This window comes from Chiloscyllium plagiosum, unplaced genomic scaffold (genome assembly GCF_037043375.1).
Source record: "Chiloscyllium plagiosum isolate Xiang-an unplaced genomic scaffold, Cpla_swu_hap1 HiC_scaffold_4, whole genome shotgun sequence".
NCBI lineage: Eukaryota > Metazoa > Chordata > Chondrichthyes > Orectolobiformes > Hemiscylliidae > Chiloscyllium > Chiloscyllium plagiosum.
Window position 1 is genome coordinate 47,678,890 of NW_028270142.1, and position 10,886 is coordinate 47,689,775.

General features: G+C 40.9%; 1 pseudogene; it reads right to left on the reverse strand.

Moving 5' to 3' along the window:
* Positions 1-10,424: 10,424 nt before the first annotated feature.
* LOC122549627 (U6atac minor spliceosomal RNA) lies at positions 10,425-10,544 on the reverse strand (annotated as a pseudogene).
* Between the last annotated feature and the right edge of the window lie 342 nt (positions 10,545-10,886).

Below are 10,886 nucleotides of genomic sequence, written 5' to 3' on the forward strand. Positions count from 1 at the left end.
TTTCCTCATATGTGAGTCCTACCATCCCCAGAATCAGCCTGGTAAAACTTTGCTGCAATCCCTTGAGAGCCAGAGCATCTCCTTTGAAAAGGAGACTAAAACTGCACACAATATTTTAGATATGGCTTCACCAAGCCCGTGTATAACTGCAACAACACATCCCTGCTCCTGTACTCAAAACCTCTCACAATGAAGGTCAATATACCATTTGTCTTCTTTACTGACTGCTGCACCTGCATACTAATCTTCAGTGACTGATGCACAAGAATACCCAGGTCCCACTGCAAACTCCCCTCTCCCAATTTACAAGCCATTCAAGAAGTAATCTGCCTTCTTGTTTTTGCTTCCAAGGAGAATAACCTCACATTTATTCAACTTATACCTTATCTGCCATTGATTTGTCCACTCACCCAACCTGAGTCAAGACAATTGTCAGTAGAAGCAACAGTGAGATGAGAAAACCTTTCTATATTTCAAGTGCTCAGGATTTGGAAAGCACTGCCTGGGTATGTGGTTGAAGCTTTCAAAAGAGATTTGTATAATAATCTGAATCAAGGAATTACAGCGCTAAGGAGCAAAGCAGAAGAGTGGGGCTAGATGAGTTGCTCCTGCAGAGGGCTATCATGGCCTCAATGTTTCTTTTCTGGGCTGTAGCCATGCTATGAAATTATCAGCATCTGAAAAATGGGAGTGAAGTTCTGATTTGAAACAACTGAGCTAATCACTTGTGTATACTTCTAAACCATTAATAAACTAAGTTTGGCAAATTACTGATAAGTGTGGAATGACTCCCTTTCAAAAGGACTTCATTGAGTATTGTATTTTGAGGCACACTGAAGTTATGAAAGGCGCTGTAGAAGTTTTCCATTCCTTGTTTTTGTCGATTTTTTTAAGCAGGAAGGTCAAAAAGTTCAATTGTCTACCTGTAAAACAGTCAACTGTAAGGTAAATATGGGATTTAATGACATATTGAAGAAAAAAATGCTGTAAAAACCTTGATTTAAAGAATAATAAATGTTTGCCATAATCTATCCGAACCAACTCAATAAAGATAAAGGTGCTGTGGTGACTCAAAATAAACTAGATGCCACTGTGAGAGAATAAAATTGTGAGACAGATGAAATTTTATACTGTTTAAATGTAACTCAGTGGGTAGATTCATACTTTGAAATCAACACATTTTGGCTGACACTCTCAAAGCAGTACTGAGTAAATACTGCACTTTTGGAGGTACCATTTTTAGGTTATTGACCCCCATCTCCCGCTTTAGATAGGGTGTAAATCTATCCCGTGAATATGAGAATGGATGTTCTTTCAACATGAGCCCTCAACCAGAATCACAGGACAGATTATCTGATCATTATCATGCTGCAATTTGCCAGATTTTGTCATGTGCAGACTGGATGAAGTATTCCCCCTCCTGCACTTTGAAAGTCATTTCAATGGCCATAAAATATTTGGGATCACAAAAGGCACTATGCGAAGGCATGTTCTTTCTCTAAAGAGCATAAAGAACTGTGGAAGCTGGAGTGTGAAACAAAATAGAAATTAGACTCAGTAGGTCTGGCAGCATCTGTGGAGAGAAAGCAGAGTTAATGTTTCCAGTGACCCTTTTTCCGAACTGATCGTAGCTGGGAAAAGGTTGGTATATCTGCTGAAGATTGGGGTGGGGCTGGGGGAATTAGTAGTAGGGTTTAAGGGACTAAATGATAGGTGGAGCTGGAGCCCAGAGAGAGGGGATAGCAGTCAGGCAGACTGATGGAGACAGACGGATGGAGAATGGTGAGCCAGGGAGGAAAAAAAGCTGAGGTCAATCAGTAGGTGATGATGGCTTGGCTGTGATGAAAGCTGCCATGTGATGATCGGGCTTGGGGTGTGGAGACATGGAAGGAGGTATTCAGGCCTGAAGTTATTGAACTCAATATTGAGTCCTGAAGGCTGCTGGGTTCTCAAATAGAAAATGCAATACTATTCCTCCAGCACTGCAGCAAGCCCGAAATGTTGGCATGGGAAGATGGTGGTGCCTTGAAGTGGCAGGTAACTGGAAGTCCTGAGTCCTTTTTGCGGACAGAGCGTAAGTCTTCTGCAAACATTCGCCCAGTCTGCATTTTGTCTCCCCAGTGTAGAGGAGGCAACATTGTGAGAAGCAAATTGAGTAGATTGAGTAAATCATTCTTTCACCTGTAAATGTGTTTTGGACCTTGGATAGTGAGGAGAGAGGAAGTAAACAGGTAAGTGCTGCACCATTTCCAATTGCAAGTTCTTTCACCAAATTATCATGCTTGGCCCCTGGTCACTTTTTTTTAACTGACCTGATGCACTAGGAATGTTTCTGTGTAGCTAGACTTTCAGTGTAGTTTGAGGGCCATGACGGCAAGAAAACATTTTGTTAAAAAATCAGAAGTTAGAGTTCTTGATCAATAGTTGTGGTTGGCAGCAAGACTACAATGTCTTCAAAAAGGGACAGAGGTAAGTGGTTGAAAAAGAGGAACCATAAAGGAAATGAGAGTTTTAGATTTACACTAAAAGCTGAATGTGATTCTGAAGAGCCTAGGCTAACTTGAGTTGTGTGTTGCTGGGAGCTTGCAGAGGCAATGTCTGTAGAAGGCATTCTGATGGCTGGTTCTGGTACCTCTTTACCATTTTATTTCTCCAGGTAAATGGCCAGTACCCTCTCTCCCAAACTGTGGAAAGAAGGGCTTCAAGTGCCCGAGTAGTAAACTTGCCGGCAGGGGACGACAGCAGTTGCCAGGTTTATGGCACCATGGCAGGCTCTGCTGTACAGAAGGGCGGGAAAAAGAATGGAAGGGCTATTGTCACAGGGGATTCAATTGAAAGGGGAGTAGGTAGGTGGTTCTGCGGTGGAAAATGAGACTCCCGAATGGTATGTTGCCTCCCAGGTGCACGGGTCAGGGATGTCTCAAATCGGTTGCAGAACATGCTGAAGAGGGTGGGTGAACTGCCAGCTGTCATGATGTATACTGTCACCAGTGATAAACGGGATGAAGTACTACAAGCAGAATGTTGGGAGTTTGGAGCCAAGTTAAAAAGTAGGACCTCAGAAGTAGTAATGTCAGGATTACTACCAGTGCCACATGCTAGTCAGAGGAGGTATGAAAGAATAAGCCGGATGAATGTGTGGCTTGAGAGGTAGTGCAGGAGGGAGGGGTTCAGTTTTTTGGGACATTGGAACCAGTTCTGGGGGAGGTTGGACTATTACAAATTGGACAGTCTATACCTTGGCCAGATTGGAACCAACGTAATTGGGGATGTTTTTGCTAACACTGTTAGGGAGGGTTTAAACTGATGTGGCAGGGGGATGGGAACCAAATGAAGAGGTTAGTGGACTGTAAGGAGGTAGTGACTAAAGTCTGTAAGGAACTAGATAATGAAGTCAGCATGACTAAGGGTAAGAGTGGGCAGGGAGCAGATGATGAACGCAAAGAGGCTGGTGGTCTGAGGGGCATTTGTTTTAATGCAAGAAGTGTAGTCGGTAAGGCAGATGAACTTAGGGCTTGGATTAGTACCTGGTGTATGATGTTATTGCTATTACTGAGATTTAGTTGAGGGAAGGGCATTACTGGCAAGTAAATATCCTTGGATATCGATGCGTCAGGCCAGATAGAAAGGGAGGTAAAAGGGTCATAGAGATAATTCAGGTAATTATAGACTGGTGAGCCTGATGTCAGTGATAGGGAAGCTGCTGGAGTACATATTGAGGGATAGGATCTATTTCCATTTCCAGGAGGAGTTGCATTACCGGTCAGAGAGGATATTACAGCTGTGCTGAAGGAGGGTGCTATGGAAGACCCGAGCATTGAGGCAATATGGACAGAGCTCAGAAATAGGATGAGTGCAGTAACAATATTGAGGCTGTACTACAGGCCTCCCAACAGTGCACGTGAATAGAGGTAAAAATGTCTAAACAGATTATGGAAAGATGTAGGAGCAACAGGGTGGCGATGATAGGAGATTTTAATTTTCCCAACATTGACTGGGATTCACTTAGTGTTAGAGGTCTAGATGGAGCAGAATTTGTGAGGAGCGTCCAGGAGGGTTTTCTAGAGCAGTATGGAAATAGTCCAACTTGGGAAGGGGCCATTCTGGACCTGGCATTGGGAATTGAACCCGGCCAGGTGGTTGATGTTTCAGTAAGGGATTACTTTGGGAATCGTGATCACAATTCCATAAGTTTTAGAATACTCATGTACAAAGATGAGTGTAGTCCTAAATGAAGAGTGCTAAATTGTGGGAAGGCCAAGTATAACAAAATTCAGCAGGAGCTGGGGAATGTAGATTGAGAGCAGCTGTTCGAAGGTAAACCCACATTCAATATGTGGGAGGCTTTTAAAGAGAGGTTGATTAGAGTTCAGGAGAGACATGTTTCTGTGAAAATGAGGGATATAAATGGCAAGATTAGGGAACCATGGATGACAGGTGAAGTTATGAGACTAGCTAAGAGAAAAAAGGAAGCATTCATAAGGTCTAGGTGTCTAAAGGCAGAAGAAGCTTTGGAAGAATATTAGGAATGTAGAACCAATTTGAAATGAGGAATTAAGAGGGCTAAAAGGGGTCATGAATTATCTTTAGCAAACAGAATTAAGGAAAATCCCAAAGCCTTTTAATCAAGGAGCAAGAGGGCAGCTAGAGAAAGAGTTGGCCGACTCAAGGATAAAGGAGGCAAGTTATGCATGGAGTCAGAGAAAATGGGTGAGATTCTTAATGAGTATTTTGCATCAGTATTCACCGAGGAGAGGGACATGACAGATGTTGAGATTAGGGATAGATGTTTGATTACTCTCAGTCAAGTCAGCATTAGGAAGGAGGAAGTGTTGGGTATTCTAAAAGGCATTAAGATGGACAAGTCCCCAGGTCCAGATGGGATCTAACCCAGGTTCTAAGGAAGCAAGAGAGGAAATAGCTGCGTCTTAACAGGTATCTTTGCAGAATCCTTGAACACAGGTGAGATCCTGAAAGACTGGAAAATTGCTAATGTTGTCCCCTTGACTAAGAAGGGTCGTAGGGATAATCCAGGTAATTATAGACTGGTGAGCCTGATGTCAGTGATAGGGAAGCTGCTGGAGTACATATTGAGGGATAGGATCTATTTCCATTTGGAAGAAAATGGACTTATCAGTGATAGGCAACATGGCTTTGTGCAGGGAAGGTCATGTCTTACCAACTTAATAAAATTCTTTGAGGAACTGACAAAGTTGATTAATGAGGAAAAGGTTGTGGATGTATTATACATGGACTTCAGTAAGGTGTTTGATAAGGTTCCCCATGATAGGTTGAATGGAGATATTGAACTCGCATGGGGTCCAGGGTGTGCTAGCTAGATGGATAAAGAGCTGGCTGGGCAACAGGAGACAGAGAATAGGAGTGGAAGGCAGTTTCTCAAAATGGAGAACTGTGACCCGTGGTGTTCCACAGGGATCTGTGTTGGGACCACTGTTGTTTGTGATATACATAAATGATCTGGTGGAAGGTATAGGTGATCTGATTAGCAAGTATTCAGATGACTCTAAGATTGGTGGAGTAGCATATAGTGAAGGGGACTGTCAGAGAATACAGCTGATTATAGATAGGTTGGAGAGTTGGGCAGAGAAATGGCAGATGGAGTTCAATCCGGGCAAATATGAGGTGATGCATTTTGGAAGAGCCAATTTGAACTATACAGCAAATAGAAAAGTCCTGGGGAAAATTGATATACAAAGAGATCTGGGTGTTCAGGTTCATTGTACCTGAAGGTGACAACACAAATCGATAGAGTGGTCAAGAAGGCAAATGGCATGATTTCCTTCATCGGAAGGGGTATTGAGTACAAGAGTTGGCAGGTCATTTACAATTGTATGACTTTGGTTCAGCCACATTTGGAATACTGTGTAAAGTTCTGGTCGCCTCATTATCAAAAGGATATGGATGCTTTGGCGAGGGTGCAGAGGAGGTTCACCAGGATGTTGCCTGGTATAGAGGGCGCTAGCTATGAAGAGAAGTTGAATAGATTGGGATTATTTAATTAGAAAGACGGAGGTTAATGGGGACCTGATTGAGGTTTACAAAATCATGAGAGGTATAGACAGGGTGGATAGCAAGAAGCTTTTTCCCAGAGTGGAGGACTCAATTACTAGGGGTCATGAGTTCAAAGTGAGAGGGAAACAGTTTAAGTGAGATATGCATGGAAAGTTCTTTACACAGAGGGTGGTGGGTGCCTGGAACACGTTGACAACGGAGTTGGTAGAGGCAGCAACAATAGCATCATTTAAGATGTATCTGGACAGATGCATGAATGGGCAGGGGAACAGAGGGATACAGATCCATAGAAAATAGGCGATAGATTTAGATAGAGGATCTGGATCCATGCAGGTTTGGAGGGCTGAAGGGCCCGTTCTGTGCTGTAATTTTTTTTGTTCTTTGCCATTCTTAATGGCAATATTATATAATTACCCTTTCTTTCCAGCAAGTTAGCTTGTTAACAGCTGCCCATGGCCTCCTCTGTGCCTCCTCCTGCCTTTTAAATTCTTCCTAATTGTAGTTCTCAATTTATTGTGACGATTACTGCTCCTTGCATTTCAATTAGTGGGTTGACTATGTGGGACTTTAAACTGATGTGCTGAAAACACACAGGTTAATTAACTTACTTTCCAGCCCTCAAATACGAAAAAGTATGCTTTCTTTTTAAAAAACTAACATCCGATATTCAGCTATTTTTGTAGGAGTTTCAAGCATCTTTATACCAAACATTCTGGTAAAGTTAACCAATGTTGGAAACATGTCCCAGAGTGACAGTTAAGTGCAAAAAAAGCAGTTTTTTTTGTAAAACTATATAATGGGCTTTCACCCAACACCACTGCTCCTCCCCAAGCCCGTTGGGTATTTTACGAGAGTTATGAGACAAACTAGACTGAAACATCATAAAATTATTATTAAGGTCATAAAGTATGGACATGAAAAATACCCTTTGGCCTTCCAAGATCATTCTGCTCTCAACAGACCTTGTACAATTTGCACTGTCATGGGCTCTCTCCATTTTATTTAATCTCCTGAGGAAGGTGAATAGCCACAGGTAAAACTTCTGAGTGGATAAAGCTCTTGTGAAATTTCTTCTTAAACACCTGAAGGTAATTGAGTGAATGACCCAGGATATCAATCGAACACTGTATTAAGTATCAGTGCTTACAGAGGACAAGCACCCACTTTCTAGAAATTGCTTCGATATGTTTCCCATTCGTTATAGAGAAATTGAACTCTGTCGAGTGACAAAAGTGTGAAGGGATCTCTCTAAGGCTAAAGCTTTGTGCCTTAGAGGGTCCCAGTGCTAGCTTTGATAAAGGATAATATTACAGCATCATACTGAATGCATAGTACTGACATATATGTCATTCAGCCCAACTGAGCACTTACACTCCATACAGTCCTCACTCAATTGTTTGCCTAAATTATACAGTGTAAGATCAAGCAGAATCTTTTAGTTCCTGGTTTTATATGTGACATGGCCAAATGACAGAGATGAGGCATTCAACTTGGCATGTAATCAAAAACATACATATGTTTCTGATCCTTACTATTAAAAAATGCAACATTTAAAGCATATTTTTCAAATCCGATGAAGAGGAAGAGAAATATTTTAATAAGGCATGAGGAGCAATTTTTTTGCATAGAGAGTGGCTCATGTGTAGTATGAACTTCCAGAGGAAGTGGTGGGTGCAGATGCAGTCACAACATTTAATAGACGTTTAGGTAAGTACATGAATAAGAACTGTTTGGAGGGATATGGGCCAAGTGCAGACAGATTAGTTTGGGATTGTAGTCAGCATGGACTGGTTGGACTGAAGGGTTTGCTTCTGTACTGAATGACTCTATGACCCTATGACCTGCACAAACAAAAAAGAACAAGAGACACTTTAACAGATATCCATTTACCATTCTAACTCTTAAGAATGTAAATAAGGGATGGGTGTCAATGTTTTACCATAATAACCAACAACAACAAAAACAAAACTGAGGAAGGGACATTGGACCTGAAACATGCACTCTGATTTCTCTCAACAGGTGCTTCCAGACCTGCTGAGCTTTTCCAGCAATTTCTGTTTTTGTTTCTGATTTTCAGCATCCGCAGTTCTTTCAGTTTTACAGTAATAATATTGGTACATCGCTCGCACAAGATAGTGGCTTGAATTTTCCATTGAGAGCAATAGTAAGGCTGTGAGTATCACTATTTTAATGAAGTAAATTTGACAGCAACTACCATGTGTCCACATCTGTTCAATTGAAGGAAGAACTCAAAATGCTGCTGCAGATTTGCCCTGATCTTCCACAAGCTTTACTTATGTCAATGTCACAGAAGACATTCAACATTCACATACGTGGAGCAGCATGACAGTTTACTACCATGATGTTGGCTGAAAGAAGAAGTAGGACTGGCCAATCAAGTACAAGCAACTTTTCAATGGCAATAATAAGTCTTAATTACTACCAAACAACCTCTCATTACAGAAAATTAACTTTATAAGTGTGGAGTCCTATTCCTTCAGATTCAATTACTGTAAGGAAAATACATTTGAAGTCATTTTATTTATATTGCCCTCTTTCTCTTTTATCTCTTTCAATCTTATCTTTATTTCCCTCTCTTTAATTTGCACCAGTTGGAATTGTCCACTGAATTGAAATTTGTCAGTTGGTGTGTGTCTTAATTGTATCTGATTGAAGAGACTCACATTTGGCTAAATCTTATGCTTTTCTGGTGACGTCCAAATTGTGCTGAGTATTTTGGAGAGTTTCTCACTGAATTTTCTTGCATATCTTACCAAACTCCACTAAATAATTACCCAACCCCAGTCTATGGCATCTATCATTAAGATTTCCACTCCAACGTTACCGCCCACTGTTCCTGGAACAGCTCACCACTCAGCAGATATCCCAGTATTCACAAGCTTCAATAATAATATTAAATTTAGCTTTCGAGAAAAAGTTAGATATGGTTCTTGGGCCGAAAGGGAACAAAAGCTATGGGGAGAAATTGGGAACAAAATATTGAGTTGGATGATCAACCATGGCCATTTGGAACAATGGAATAATCATGAAGGGCTGAAAGCTCTACTCCTGCTTCTATTTTCTATATTTTATGACAGCAGCCTTTACTTCAATACCTCCCTGGAATGTTTTCCAACATCATTGAACTCCAGTGTCATTGGCTCAGAAGTGGGAATGTTATCAGATGAGCCAAGTTGATGCAACTGGGCATTAGCCTAAATTAATGTGCTTATAAACAATATGTAAAAGCAAAACAAGTATTTTTAAATTAATTGAAAATAACATTAAACTGAAAGACCATTTGGTTAAGCAAATGCTTTTCTGTTCAGGTAATCTATAGTAAAATTATTTTTGAGTTCTGCAGTTGCCATTCTGTTTTTGTTTGAAGATTCATCTTAAAGGATGCACTAGTTTTTCCAAAGACAGAAATCCCTGTTACCTGTTTTAGAACAGCACTAGCAGAAAATAAAGTGTAGGAAGACCTGTACTAGTCTAAAAGTAGTCTGTGTGAAGAATGTTGTCCTCTAATACTGCTGTGAGGTGGAATTGTTACAATGCAAGGAAAGACTCAACAATTAAGCAATGGTAAATACAAATTATTTTCTATTTCTTTTGCACTCGTTAAAATGGCAAGCTTCAAAAGCAAACATTTTAACCTTGTTATACAGTAATGTTGAACATTTCTGACTGAACGTGAGTTAAATGCAGAGTAAAGCATCCCTCATCCTAAGTACAAACACTGAAAGGTGGCACTTACTGCATTTCAATTTCCCACCAGCCATCTGAAATATGAAGTCCAAAGATGTGCAGGTCAGGTGAATTGGCCATGCTAAATTGCCCATAGTGTTAGGTAGGGGGGTAAATGTAGGGGATGGGTGGGTTGCGCTTTGGCGGGTCGGTGTGGACTTGTTGGGCTGAAGGGCCTGTTTCCACACTGTAAGTAATCTAATCTAATGTAAGTAATCTAATCTGCGCGGTTTCTTTGATTGAGAGCAACTATATAGTGGCTATTTGCACTGCACCATGAGTGTTTTATATGAATGGATTTATGTGTGTTGGATCTGGATTGACTGCTCAAAATCACTGTAACCATCAAAAGGAGATAACTCTCACTCATCAATTTGAAAACATTCAATGATGTTTTCAGGAAAGACCTTGAGACTAGTTTGGAAAAGTTCTTACAAGCGAAGTGGGGCCCTATTCATTCACAAACAGAAATTGCTGACAGGTTTTCTGAAAATGTTTAGCAATATTTATGTTATAGCAATAATTATAGAGAAGGGAACTTGGGATTGTGTATCTACTCACATGTTATTAAACACCTCTGGAGCAGGTGGGACTTGAGCCCTGCTCCTGAGGTAGAGACACTATCACAGTGTACAAGAGGATCCAAAAAATAGTTAGATGCCTCTAAGTGGATGGCAATGCCTTAACCATTTGTGTGTTGTAAGGCCACTTGGATCCCTTCCATCCTTATTAAAGGGAATGGTAACCTCCTCTTTAAGCAAAGGTAGATCTCTATGACAGTACAAGGGTATTTTTTAATCCATTCAGGGAATGCAGGCATCACTGGCTTGACCAGAATTTATTGCCCATCCCTAAAAGCTCTGAGAAAATGGTGGAGTGGACCCATCATGAATCACTGCCGTTCGTGGGATATAAATATGTCCTCAATGCTGGAAGGAAGATATTTCAGGATTTTGCCTCTGTGACAGTGATTCAACAAAATTTCTGTGACTTCCATGTGAGATGACCTATGGGGAATTGGTAAAGCTCCTGGGGAAAATGCACAAATGATAAAGGTGACAATTTCTTTTGTTTCTACACAGGTTCTTGCCAAAGATCTAACAAGG